At 36.5% G+C, this 13,151-nt stretch overlaps 1 protein-coding gene across 1 annotated transcript in view; it reads right to left on the bottom strand.

The window, feature by feature from the left end:
• Positions 1-13,151, bottom strand: part of LOC140166840 (probable tubulin polyglutamylase ttll-15) — a 42,150-nt gene that overhangs the window by 27,717 nt on the left and 1,282 nt on the right. The window lies entirely within an intron of this gene.

Here is a 13,151-nt window from a genome sequence, read left to right as displayed (position 1 = left end):
TAAAAGAAAGTTTAGACGATGAAGGAAAATGGTAGTACATGTAATATAAAAGAGGAAAGGGGGAAAGAATGAAAGAAAGTGGAGATTTCTAATACAATATTTGGTCAAAAAGTCTTTTTATGAGTCCGCTTTATGTAGGCCTACTGTAATGTAACAACTGACTGACTGGGAAATGAAGTCTGTCGTCTATTTATATAATAGACGACAGACTTCATTTCATTAGCCTGGAGATGAGGCATCTCTGTAGACGATAAATCAATATGACCTTCATCAAGTGAGGATCAGCCAAGCACGAAAAGTTTCTTGTTTAGCGTAACTAGCATATTATCTTAAGTAATTTTGCCGTAGGCCTATAATCATAATACAGGCCTGCCTCAAGTGTAATGTGCGAGTAGGATGGTTTCTTTGATGTTTCTTTTAATACCATTACATCATAGGCTTGTAACTTGTATAATTGAAAATATAGTCTAAAACAAAATGGGGTTTCCCTCCACCTTTTCTTTTTCAAAAGAAAGTTTTCAAGCTGGATATAATGTCACAGATATTTTTGCTGCCATGTTTAAAGATACGAAATACCTTTGTGATGGTTGATGAAGGCTCTGATATCAACTACGGGGACAATTAAGGGCGTACTACACCCATATACTGGTTTGATTGGTCTAAATAAATATTTTTTCATTTATAGCTAGGCGATATATGCACGGATCATGTGAAATTAAAAAAATATGAAAAAAATAAGAAAAAAAGTGCTTTTAAACAATTGTAGTAAGTCATTTTAGCCCTATATATATTTTGTTTACTGTATCCTAGTTACTCAGATGCGTGTTTCATAACAAACCATGATTTATTCTATTCAGCATGTTCAAGTAGGGTACATGAATAGAATACATTAAATCCTTTGTTATACTCTCTATAGAAAATCTAGTGGTGCATGCAAAATATATAAACACTTACACAATGGATGTATAGTCATTAGTCAATAATATTATAATGTGTTGTTAGGAGAAGAAAAGGCTATTAGGTCACCGTATGTCAGGTTATAGGTCAATTGGTTCAGGTCAAATTTAAGCATCAATTTTGAATACACATGTGAGAGTTTGTGATATCATAATGAGGAATAATTTTGATATTCTGTCTTTATCTGGATATATATCGAGAAGTGCAAGGTGGATATACTAATATACCTTGGGATGTAAATGGTGAGTAGGCCTACAATTTAGAATGCCTAGTTGAGACGGATTTCACAAATAAATATAAAATAGTTACCAAAATCACAAACGTTAAGCTTACGGAAAACTACCCAATATGATGGTATAGGTGACAAGAAATACAATTTTTTTCAACATTGCTGTAGTATGGTTGTGGTAACCTGTTACCTGTGGCTTAATTAAGTTTCAGTGAAATAATGTCGCAAGTTAAAAATACAAAATATAGCTCAACATTGAAAATAGAAGCATTTTAACCAGTTCCTTTTTTGATAGTTGTGGAGCACCAAGTTCATGAAGTCATAAAAGAAATCAGGAACCACTTATTCCCATTTTACATATCAACTTTATTTCCCTAACGTGTTAGCAACACATATCCAAAATTTTAACGAAATCCGTTGATAGTAAGCTTTCCAAAATGAAGTGAATTTAAATCATCAGTGATGTACCACCTTTTGGCTTCTACTTTTAAAAGCATGTAAGCTACGTTGATACCGATGCCACCAATAAAACGAGAAGATTTGCCCCTTCATTTTGCATACCACTTTGTCCAATTTTTTTTGTAATTTCTTCACAAAATGCAAAAAATGCAAAAAAAAAATCAATGGGTGTAGTACCCCCTTAACTATAATGGCATGGGCCGGAAATATATCAATTGTGTGAAGAATACTTTGTGGGAACAAGTTAAATTTAATGTAGTATATGATTCTGAATTACAAAGTATTGGTTAGTACTTTTGTGATTTTTTTTTCAATTGGCGTTAAACATGGTCAATACACGCTTGCATTTGTAATGCTTGTTGGGGAGTAAACAAAATATTCTGTGTGCGTGGCCTGAACTAAAGGTCTGTAATGCAAATCTGTCTATTTATCCAGCGTTTAGAGAATGTGTACTCAACCGTTGCTGTCAAAAGACCTTTGATTCTGGATACTTGTTCGAGTATTTAATGACATTTACCATATATGCCTATTGCGGGTGCGGTGGCTTGCCATAATTCTCCACTGACGTATATAGAACATCATTAACAAACTTAAGGGATCTAAAATGAGCGTTTATTGCTTTTCGACAGTATTTTTTGGGACATGAGAGCACCTCAGACCTATCGAATTGCATTCTGAATACGAAGCATGTCTTTCTGATATCAAATAATTTTCATTTTTGAAAATCATAATATAATACAAATTTTATGACAAATTATAAAATATTGATATTTTTCAAATTTTTGATATATAACAGTCCTCGAAGTAAATTATATAAATCTAATGATATATTCTTAAAGTGTATGTAGCAGGGAGGATAAGCCGACGGTCAATTGAAAATTTTTACCTTTCATATTGAAGATATGGATTTTTTTCCCAAAAAGACCTAATTTTTTTTGTGTTTTGGGAAAAAAATCCATATCTTCTATACGAAAGGTCAAAATTGTCAATTGATCGTCGGCTTTTCATCCCACCTACATACACTTTAAGTATAAATCATCAGATTTATAAAGTTTACTTCAAGTACTGATAAATATCAAAATATCAATTTTAATGATTTGCCATAAAATGTGTATTAAATTGCGAATTTCAAAAATCAAAATTATTTGATATCAGAATGACATTCTTCGTATTCAGAATGCAATTCGATATGTCTGATGTGCTCTAATGTCCCAAAATAAATACTGTCCAAACGTTCATACCCCAGCCCTTAAGTACTTCTTAGACCTAAAGATTATAAGAGATTATACACTTGGATGATGTTATATTCATACTTGCATCTACCAGCATCTACTGCGATGTCGCCCGAAGCTAGCCTTTCGAATATGCTTCTCGTGTGGCGTGTGTAAATAAACGGGCGGGTATGAAGCATGCACGCAAGGTTAACATCGTCACACGTCTGCACATGTATGTAGGTGCTAGGCCAAGTATAAACTTTCATTTAACCAGAGAGTAGTTATTCTTGAGAGGGCACTCTATTCACATGGTTTCTTTTCCAACGCTAAAAGATCACGAATTTTGGTGGTTTGCAAATGAAAAGTGTCCGCACTATCGATTGATTACGTAACTGTTATGAATAATTTATTAGTTTTTCAATGCAATCGCCTCGACCCATTAGTACGTATTATCTGTATTATCAAAGTATTTGGAATAACAATCCGGTGAGTTCAATGAACTACGCCCTAATACCGATGGAGTTTCAATGGCGTCTTCTCTCCATACACAGATGAACTACACCACATTTCGCCATACTGCATTTTAGAAACGCTTGCTGTTAGAATAAGAAAAATTTTAATTGTAATTATTGCACAGGTCACGGTGACCCTGTGACCTTTCCGGAAAAAGCCGAGTGGCAGGTTTTTCAAATAAATATTTTCTGTGTAAAAACTGTACCATCAGATAGGTAATGGAATATATGAATATTAACTGTACATCTATCACAACAATTTTTGATAACAACTTGCGTCGCAATTATTGATCTAGTATAGAAGGTAGAGAATTTATTTCAATCTTATATACGCCATTTTTTTTTTGGAATTAAGTGAAAATTAATTCTGTAAAAACTGTATTTTTTTAATGTAATTTTCACATTAGACCCGACAAAATATTACCGTTTTGTTGTTATGATAATCTAATCTTTTGATTTCGTAAATAAAATTAGGGGTCTAATGTGGATTTAGGATGCAAACTGGAACAATCCAATGCCTTGTCAAAAGCATTTGCTTCAAAATGGAGTTCGGATGCACTTCGTAATACAACTTCCGCCACTACGGGAAACCACATGCACAGCAGAGCACGTGGCCGATATCAAAATCGACTTTGTATGTAGGCATATTCATAGGACCCTCGTATTAATTGTCTCTATGCGCTTGAGAATTCAACAATATAAATAATGGTAGCTTTATTATAATACACATTAATGTTTTAAGCAGATAAAATTCCAAAATATGATGTAGTAATGAAGTTGCGATTTATTAATATTATATGTTTAAATTTTCACGATGACACTATCAAGTCCTTCGTGGTCGAGCGGTCTAAGGCGCTGGTCATCATGGTCATATGGTATACGTGATAGCCAAAGCGGTGGGCCGTGAGTTCGAACCCGCCTCTGCCAAACTTTAAAAGAAATAAAATTAAAATTTTACTTTTTAAAAATTTCAGATTGGGGAAATGTGACTGGGAGAATTTATGTATGGCGTGGAGTGGTGTGCAGATGAACAAATACAATAGAAGAAGGTCAGCACATAATGCAATTGCCTCGACCCATTAGTACATATTATCTGTATTATCAAAGTACTTGGAATAACAATCCGGTGAGTGCAATGAACTACGCCCTAATACCGATGGGGTTTCAATGGCGTTCTTCTCTCCATACACAGATGAACAAATACAATAGAAGAAGGTCAGCACATATGACCTGCTTTAAGGTTAGCCGAAAGGTTTTTCATGCGCTTGATTTCAGAGGGGCGTAAGTTCATAACAGAAACAGCCATGCAGAAAATGAACAAGCGTACCGGGAGGTATAGGCCTAAGCCTACTTTAATAATTATAATAGAATATCGATCCACGGTGAAGACATGAAACTTGGCTCAGCTCGTGCCCGGAGCTCGTGATGCGGCGGGGGGGGGGGGGGGCACAAGCCGTTTTCGGCAATTTTCATGAGGATTTTATCAATTTTAAAATCGATTGGGGCACTTCCTCTGGCCCTATGCCCGCCCCATGAAGATACGCCACCGTCTACAAAATGTGTTGATAGAGCTTTGATATCTTTGATGAAATAAATAAATAACATCAATAACAACATCACAAAGCAATTATTTGTAAATCGAATTTGGGAATATTCAACAAGACAGACTTAGCAGGCCTACTAATTTCTGAATTATATAAACTGAAAAACAATCAATCACTGTAGTCAGCGAATCAATCAAATATACAAAAATTATAAAAGAAAGGAGCAAGAAAGAATAAAGAAATAGTGAATAAAAAAAAAAAATTTAAAAAAGAAAGAAAGAAAAAAAGAAAGAAATAAAAAAAAAGAAAAAAAAAAAGAAAGGGAAAAAGAAAAGAAGAAAGAACAGAAGTAAAAATGAGAAAAGAGAAAAAAACGACATTTCAGCCACACGGGGACTCGAACCCACAAAAATTAATCATAATAGATTTAAAGTCCAACGCTCTATCCGCTCGGCCACACATCAGCTAACGCAATTGATTGTCCTCGAAGGGGATATATAATTATAATTTGACGCAATGACGTGATTACAATTGCGTCCGCATAATGGCTCTTAGAATAAACACGCTGAAATTTTGGACGAACCCGATGGAGAAAAACCTCGTTTTTGCAAAACTAGCTTCAATTTGGAGTGAAAATCAAATGGAATAGCAATTGGCAGAATATTGAGAAATAATGTAGGTATTCAGATGTCTAAATTAACGTCCCGTAATCAAGATATCGATAATTTCACAAACCAGCTTTTTCTCAAGCAAATTCTCAAAAATTTAACACAAAAACGGGCTTTTAAAATTTAATCGGTACTGTATTTGGTTCTTCCCCATGGCAACATTATTTCTTTGATCGATTTGTAGTACAATACGAAAAAGAAGAAAACAATCACTCGTCGTGGATTTATACGGGCGCACATTTGAAAAAAAAACCGTCATGGAACGTGTTTTTGATCTTGTGAACATGGTGCGTAAAAATGCTTTAAACGAAGGATTTTCAAATTTATTCTAAAAATTTGTATATAACACACACAAAAATGTTAAGCTACATCCAATGCACCAACATTTCACTCGCTGCGATATTTGATTACTGAGAAAACTCTGTTTTAGAGAACAACTTTGTACGTCTTTTATACGTTTTTTTATACGTTTCTTCGTATAACCTTAATGACATGTTATATGAGTTGTACAAAAAGCTCAATATCGAAAAGATAAGTATTCATTTGTGCATATGGTCTGCACATTGAACATGCACAAAATAAGTCAATATAATTTAAACAAGAAGTGGGATTTTGACATACTATAAAAACATGAAATAAAACGACTAATAAATTCTGCCATCATGGCGTCAGGTCAATGGTTCATTATATCGCGTATGTTTCTTTTAATTCATTAATATTCGAGACCAATTTTACTACCCATTTATATGTTCACAGGCGGATCTGTTTTGTTTTTGTATTTTTGTTTCTTTTTAAATAACAAATTCTGGTTTTCCAGTGCACGGGGCCGCCAGGGTGATACTAATTTAATGCTTTTAAAAGGTATTTCTAGTATAATGGCTCTCCATACACAAATGAACAAACACAATAGAGGGGTCATTCTGCCATGCTTCAGGAGAAGTGTCACCCTCTGATTTAACATTCTAACCAAGCACATGCACCGGCAAACATAGTCCAAGGGTCCCTTATGTAATATCAATGTTTCAAAACAAAAGAGTCCGATTAAATTTTTGATATATTAGGAAATCCATAGTTGACGTTTATTAGAAAACCATACAATGAAAGATCTTAGAAATGGTTTAGGTTAACTTTAGGGTGTGGATTTATATCCTCGTTACATTTAACCTCTTTTCTTCCTCCAATGTATTTCTCTATAAACGTCGGAAAAGTATAGTTTGTGCAGTAAGATTTAAAATCCTTGCAGTTAAAATTAAAGTTTTCTGTTTAAAATATTTCCATGTCAATTATTAAACTCCATAGGGACGGCTTAATAGCGTTTCCATTACTTCGTCAACCCTTAAGGGATGTGTAAAGGGCGGGAACCTGCCATCAGAAAAGGACCAGCTCAGATCACGCGTCAGATAAGTTAGCAGTTCAGAAATTGCAATTATTCCCAGCCTTGACAAAAAAGTAGGCGGAGCTGGGAATTTGCTGCAAAAAGTTTGATAGTAGTCCTTGATGTTGCTGAATAGAATAAATCAATAGTGATATTTATCTTATGTACGATGTTATTCAAATAGACGTTCCACATAAACTAGGAATATGTGAAATTAGGTCAATCAAATTAAGGAAAATCAAAGCTTAACCCACTACTAATTGAAACAATTCAATCACCATTCATTTCAGAAAAGTATATTAAGGTTGTGCGTCTTGAATTCGCAACCCAAAAAAGGTGGGGATGTTACGTTTTTCCAAAGTCGACTCAAATTAAATGATGATATCTCTGCCAAGCAAGAAGTTAATGTCATGCTTGTGGTCTCATTTTATTGCTAAATAAAATGCACTTTCAACTCTGCAAAAAGAAATTCTTCAGCCTTTGTAATACTGACACTGTGGAGGTGGGGATGTGGTACACACAAGCTCTATGGGGTTGATATTTTTAGTGCATAATCTGCTTCTGTAAAGGCTGTAAATTTGATTTTGATTCTATTTAGCATCTAAAAGACTCATGACCTTACAGCTAAACAATTCTACTAATAGTTTTTAATCATTTATGATTGGTTTAGTCTAGAAAATACAAACTTTTCCATACAAAACTACCCGTTTTCATATTAAACACTGTAGTAAGTAATGCGGATGTCTTCAAAATCTAAAAGTTACTGTAAAATCTTAATTACTTATCCTATCATAGTCGAAGTATAGATTTTCTGAAGGGAAATTTAATGAGAAATCTAAATATGGACATAGTACATATTTTTTCTGTATGGGTTAAGGGCAAAATGTTTCAGTTCAAAATATGTTGAATTGTAAAAAAATTATAACATACTTTGGGACACCCTGTATTCCGAGATTACTAAACAGCTGTGAATTTGGTTTCTTCCAAAGTAAGTAGGCTCCCCATATCCTCTAAACAAATGAATGTGGTTTACTTCCAGTTTATTACTGCAAGTTGGTAATAAGCAATGCATTAAAGCCATATTATAACATTTCTGTAAAAATAGATTAGTATTTTTTTCCCATAAAATGTTAGCTTTTACTGACAGATATGTCCCTTTTAATTTTGAGCCGAACAAGTGAGGTAAAGCATAGAAAATTGGAAATTACTACTAGCGCCCATGCATGTTACTCCCGCGGATGTAATACGGTACGATCCTCAGGGGTGTGTGTGTATGTGTATCCCGCACGCCGTGTACGTACTGTGCATACGTGTTCGACTAATATTTCCATCGTAATAATAAAACGCCGGTTCCATCGTTTCATTCAAAATCTCGGATTTTGACAAAACTGCAACATCTAAAGTCTTGATTTTTGCAGAGTATCTTTATTGACTAAAGTACATTGCTATCGTGTAAAAACCAGAATTTAACATTTTTTGAGGGCGTTCTCCTCAGCAAATGTTATAATATGATAATATGGCTTTAAGTAACCCATTTTTTATCCGAATCTTTTTTATTCCACCCTGTATAACTTGAAGGTCACCCTGTATAATGAGTTGAAATGTATATATGTGATTTGCTTATGCCTTCAGCTTTCCAAAAATGTATACTTTTCTAGTTTAGGGTGATAATTGTGGAGATAATCTAATTAGAAACTCGATTGGTATAAAAATTCATACATGTAATATTTGTGATGTAACGCTAAGGATGGTGAGTTCAGGACACACGGCCTTAAAGAAAGTATCAAGTCCCAAAAATTTCAAGAAGTGGAACAGTGGCTAATTTCCATAAATCCAAAATGGCCGCTTTGGCAGGGGGTAAAATTTCAATGTTGGTCTAATCTTGTTTATTGCTCTCATCATAAGGATTCAGAAAAAGGATAATTTGACAAGTTTCCAACATACTGTTCTTGAGTTATAGGCAGAAAGGTCAAAGGTCAAATTTTGGGGTTCACAATCGTTTACAATGGAAATATGCTCCAATTTTGTTCCAACTGGTCTCAAATTGTTCGTTTGGCAAAAATAAATCAAAATGAGAAAAGTTGCATTGTTTTGAATGTTTTGTTACATAGGTAACATCGCAAAATAGGTCAAGGTCAACAGGGCTCAGTGGAAGTCGATCTTCTTTGCCACGTTACCAAGGTAACTAACCACCTGAAATATATGGCAAACTATTCTCTTTTTTTATGTTTCTGCAAGAGGAGCAATATGAAACCATTTTTATCAAAATCAGAACATTAATTTTTTCAATTTTTGTCCCCTATAGAATCCAAATTTTGACATTTGATCTTTTCCCCCTTAGCTTAAGAAATGTATATCGGAGATAGGTCAAACTATAATTTTTCTGAATCTTTATGACAAAAGGAATACATTGATATGGTTTTTAACAACAATTGACCAAATTTGAAATTTCACCCTGCATAAGCGACCATTTTGGATTTATGCAAATTAGGCACTGTTTCACTACTTGGACTTTTGGGGACTTCTTAATATACTTTTCTGAAATGAATGGTAATTTAATGGTTTCTGTTGCAGTTAGTGGTGGGTGATTTTTTTAATTTGATTAGCCTAAATGGCTATCAATCAATCGATCAATCAATCAAGTTGTTTTCAGTTTTCAAGTTATCAACAATCAATAATACACCGATGAATCATAGAATATTACTAATAACTTACTAATCTACCAAATAAATAAGTCAGTAAATAAACAAATAAATAGGCAAAAATGAATAAATACATAATGCAGAATGCAATTAGTATCTTAGTTCCAAGATTCCAAACATTCTATCATTATAATGGTCTGCTATAAACGCAAAGGACCTATGCTTTTAATAATATCCGCGCATAATCAATAATGGGTCTTTCGTCATGTTCACTCCATGTCAAACTACTGTGTTCCCTGTAGGATTATCTACTGATCAGGTGCTAAACAACTCAAGCGTACATATCAATCAGTCATTGTCCATTTTACAGATTATACAAAGAGATACCTCATTTTGGTGCCAACCACAACATAGGTTTGATAACAGGTATAAATCAAAATTATGGTCAAATGTCAACGTTTCCAAAGCAGTATAGTAGAGACGTAGACGCAAGCTTTCGTGCGGGAAACATAAAAACATACTCGCCAGTCGTGCCTTTTTATGAGATTTGATACGGCGCCGAAGACTACAGTTGTTCCAAAAAATTTGGATGTTGTTACAAGAATACAAAGTACCCTGTTATGTGGAAGGAATAGTATCAGAAAGCGGGGGGGGGGACTTCAGCTCTCTAAGATTGCGAGGACGTCTGCAGGCCAGGATGGGGCTATTGGGAACTGCTCGTTGTAGCCGATCTGAGGTTTGAAGTATATGGTCTTTATGTCCATGTCCCTATATATATGCATGTGTGTGTGTTGTCTTGTCACTCTGCCTTTGATAAAGATCCTGCTAGGATCGAAACCTCAGGCCCCTAAAACTTTGAAATTTTACTTAACAGGCTATTTTTGTGGATAAGCAGTTTACAACAGCTCACTTTTAACGTTATAATATTTCTCTGTTGCAGTATCCCCTTGTGGTGATCCTCCTTATCCATATTGTACATTTGTATCTTGTCTATTTGTTAATGTTATCTGTGTTAACCATTTTGCATGTTTTATTTTTACAGCTTTTTTGCCATATATTAATTGTTATTTACACTGTATACTATATTCACCATGTCTAACCCAACATCTTTATTTCAGCAACTCAGGAAGACCAAACAGAAAGCCATGCGTTATTCTTTTCATCAAGATAACTACAGATTTTATTCCCACTCTCGCATTATTCCTACAGGCCTACAGATAAAATGTACACCAGCACTGGGCACTCTCTCTGGTCCTCTACAGCAGAAGTGGAATCAACTGCTATAATCACCGAACTCGAAGATGACCTGCGATCATGTTGTACAGAGGCCCAATGGGAACAGTATAATAATGAGATAAATTCATGTTTGTCCACACAGAAAGCCGAACTTCTTGATCGCAGAAACAGGAAGATCCGTGGCATCTTGGAGAAACGTCAACAGCACAACAGAAGACGGTTTAGGCGTCCTGCAACTACTAACCATGATAACGAAAACCTTCCCTCCACAGTCGTTAATTTATCATCATCCTCTCTTTCCTCCGCTGAATTGAATCTTCTCTGCAAGGGCCTCAAGTTCTGTCCCACCCCTCCAGAGGTCAACCAGGTAGAACTCAGTCAGGATCTCACTCAATACTATCGTCGTATACGTCTACGGGAGTTTTTCCTTGATGAGCCAGCATCTGAACCTGAACCTTTTCGCAGGAAAAGCAGTTGGGTCCCTCAAAGAACAGGGTTCCAGCCATGGAGACATACGTGCAGGTTGTTAGTTCCCAAGTTAATAATTCTGCTAATAGGACACATGACAACTTACCCCGTGAGGAACGCCAGGCTCTCAAGTCTCTTAGAACCTGGACTGACATCATCATCAAGCCTGCTGATAAAGGATCTGCCGTGGTTGTCATGGATCGCCAAAAGTATATCGATGAGACCATGAAGCACCTCAACAATCGTACTAACCATGCTAACTATGCTCTTGTTGATTCTGATCCTACGGACTCTTTCTCAGATAAAGACCACCCTGGATGACATGCATGCTCGTGATGAATTAACTGACAAAGCCCATGCATTTCTTTCTCCTACAGATTCTAAAGCTGCTCGATTTTATCTCCTCCCCAAGATCCACACGCCTGGGAATCCTGGTCGACCCATTGTATCCGGTAATGGTTCCCCACTGAGAACATATCCCTCTATGTTGATCACTTCATTAAACCCCTTGTTTATCAGACTCCGTCATACATGCACGACACCCCGGACTTTCTCAGGAAGCTTGAAGCTATCAAGGACCAGATCCCCAGCACTGCCATCATTGGCACTTGTGATGTGTCATCCTGATCCTTGTATACCAATATCCCATTCAGTGAAGGAATTTCAGCTACCTGTGAAGCGCTGTCTAGAAGTGGCCACACCAGTCCCCCCATTGATGATCTGAAGACTCTCATGAATCATGTACTAACTAAGAACAATTTCACCTTTATGGGAGATCACTATTTACAGGTATTTGGGACATCGATGGGGACCCGCATGGCTCCGTCGTTCGTCTGCCTCTTCATGTCTAGGCTTGAAGAGCAGATGTTGGATGCTGCCCCTTGTCGCCCATGGATTTGGTGGAGGTACATTGATGATGTGTTTTCATCTGGACCAGAGAAGAAGACAGCCTTCACACCTTCCTTAACCATGTCAAATCTTTCCACAGAACAATTAAATTCACGTCTAAACTTTCTCACCACCAGGTCAACTTCTTGGATGTCACCATCAGAAAGGAGAATGACTCCTTGTCACAGATCTATACACTAAGCCCACAGACAGTCACCAGTATCTACACTCTTCCAGTTGCCATCCCCAACATTGTACAAGTGGTATAGCATACAGTCAAGCTCTCCGCCTCCGCCGCATTTGTACTAATGATTCTGACTTCTCACAGCATGCCAGGGACCTCAAGAAGAACCTTACATCTAGGGGACACAGCGCACTCAATGTGCAGCAGGCCATCAACAAGGTCAAATCTCTTCCCAGATTAGATGTACTGAAGCAGAAGCCCAGAAGCCAGGACACCAATACCAGAGGCCCTCTTGTGGTCACTTTTCATCCTAACCTCCCTCCTCTCCGCAGCATCACTAATGACAATCACCATATACTTCAAACCTGAGATCGGCTACAACGAGCAGTTCCCGATAGCCCCATCCTGGCCTACAGACGTCCTCGCAATCTTAGAGATCTTCTTGTGAGAGCTGAAGTCCCCCCGCTTTCTGATACTATTCCTTCCACACAACAGGGTACTTTCACACATGTGATTCCAACAGGTGTGTTGTCTGCAAGGACCATATCCAAGAAGGGATTCTGTCGCCAGTAATTCCAACAATTCCTCCCACAGGATCAGGGGCAGCATCACCTGCACCACATCTAATGTAGTATATCTCATTTCTTGCAGAGTTTGTGGTATACAGTATGTGGGAGAAACTAAGACTGCACTTAAGAAGCGGTTTTATGGACACAGGTCCACTGTCAAAACCAAGAAGCTTGACACCCCTGTTGGTAATCACTTTAACCTCCCC

Source organism: Amphiura filiformis, chromosome 12, assembly GCF_039555335.1.
Source record: "Amphiura filiformis chromosome 12, Afil_fr2py, whole genome shotgun sequence".
In the NCBI taxonomy this organism is placed as follows: domain Eukaryota; kingdom Metazoa; phylum Echinodermata; class Ophiuroidea; order Amphilepidida; family Amphiuridae; genus Amphiura; species Amphiura filiformis.
The sequence above is the reverse complement of the archived record's forward strand: the minus strand, read 5'-3'. Positions and strand labels throughout refer to the sequence as shown.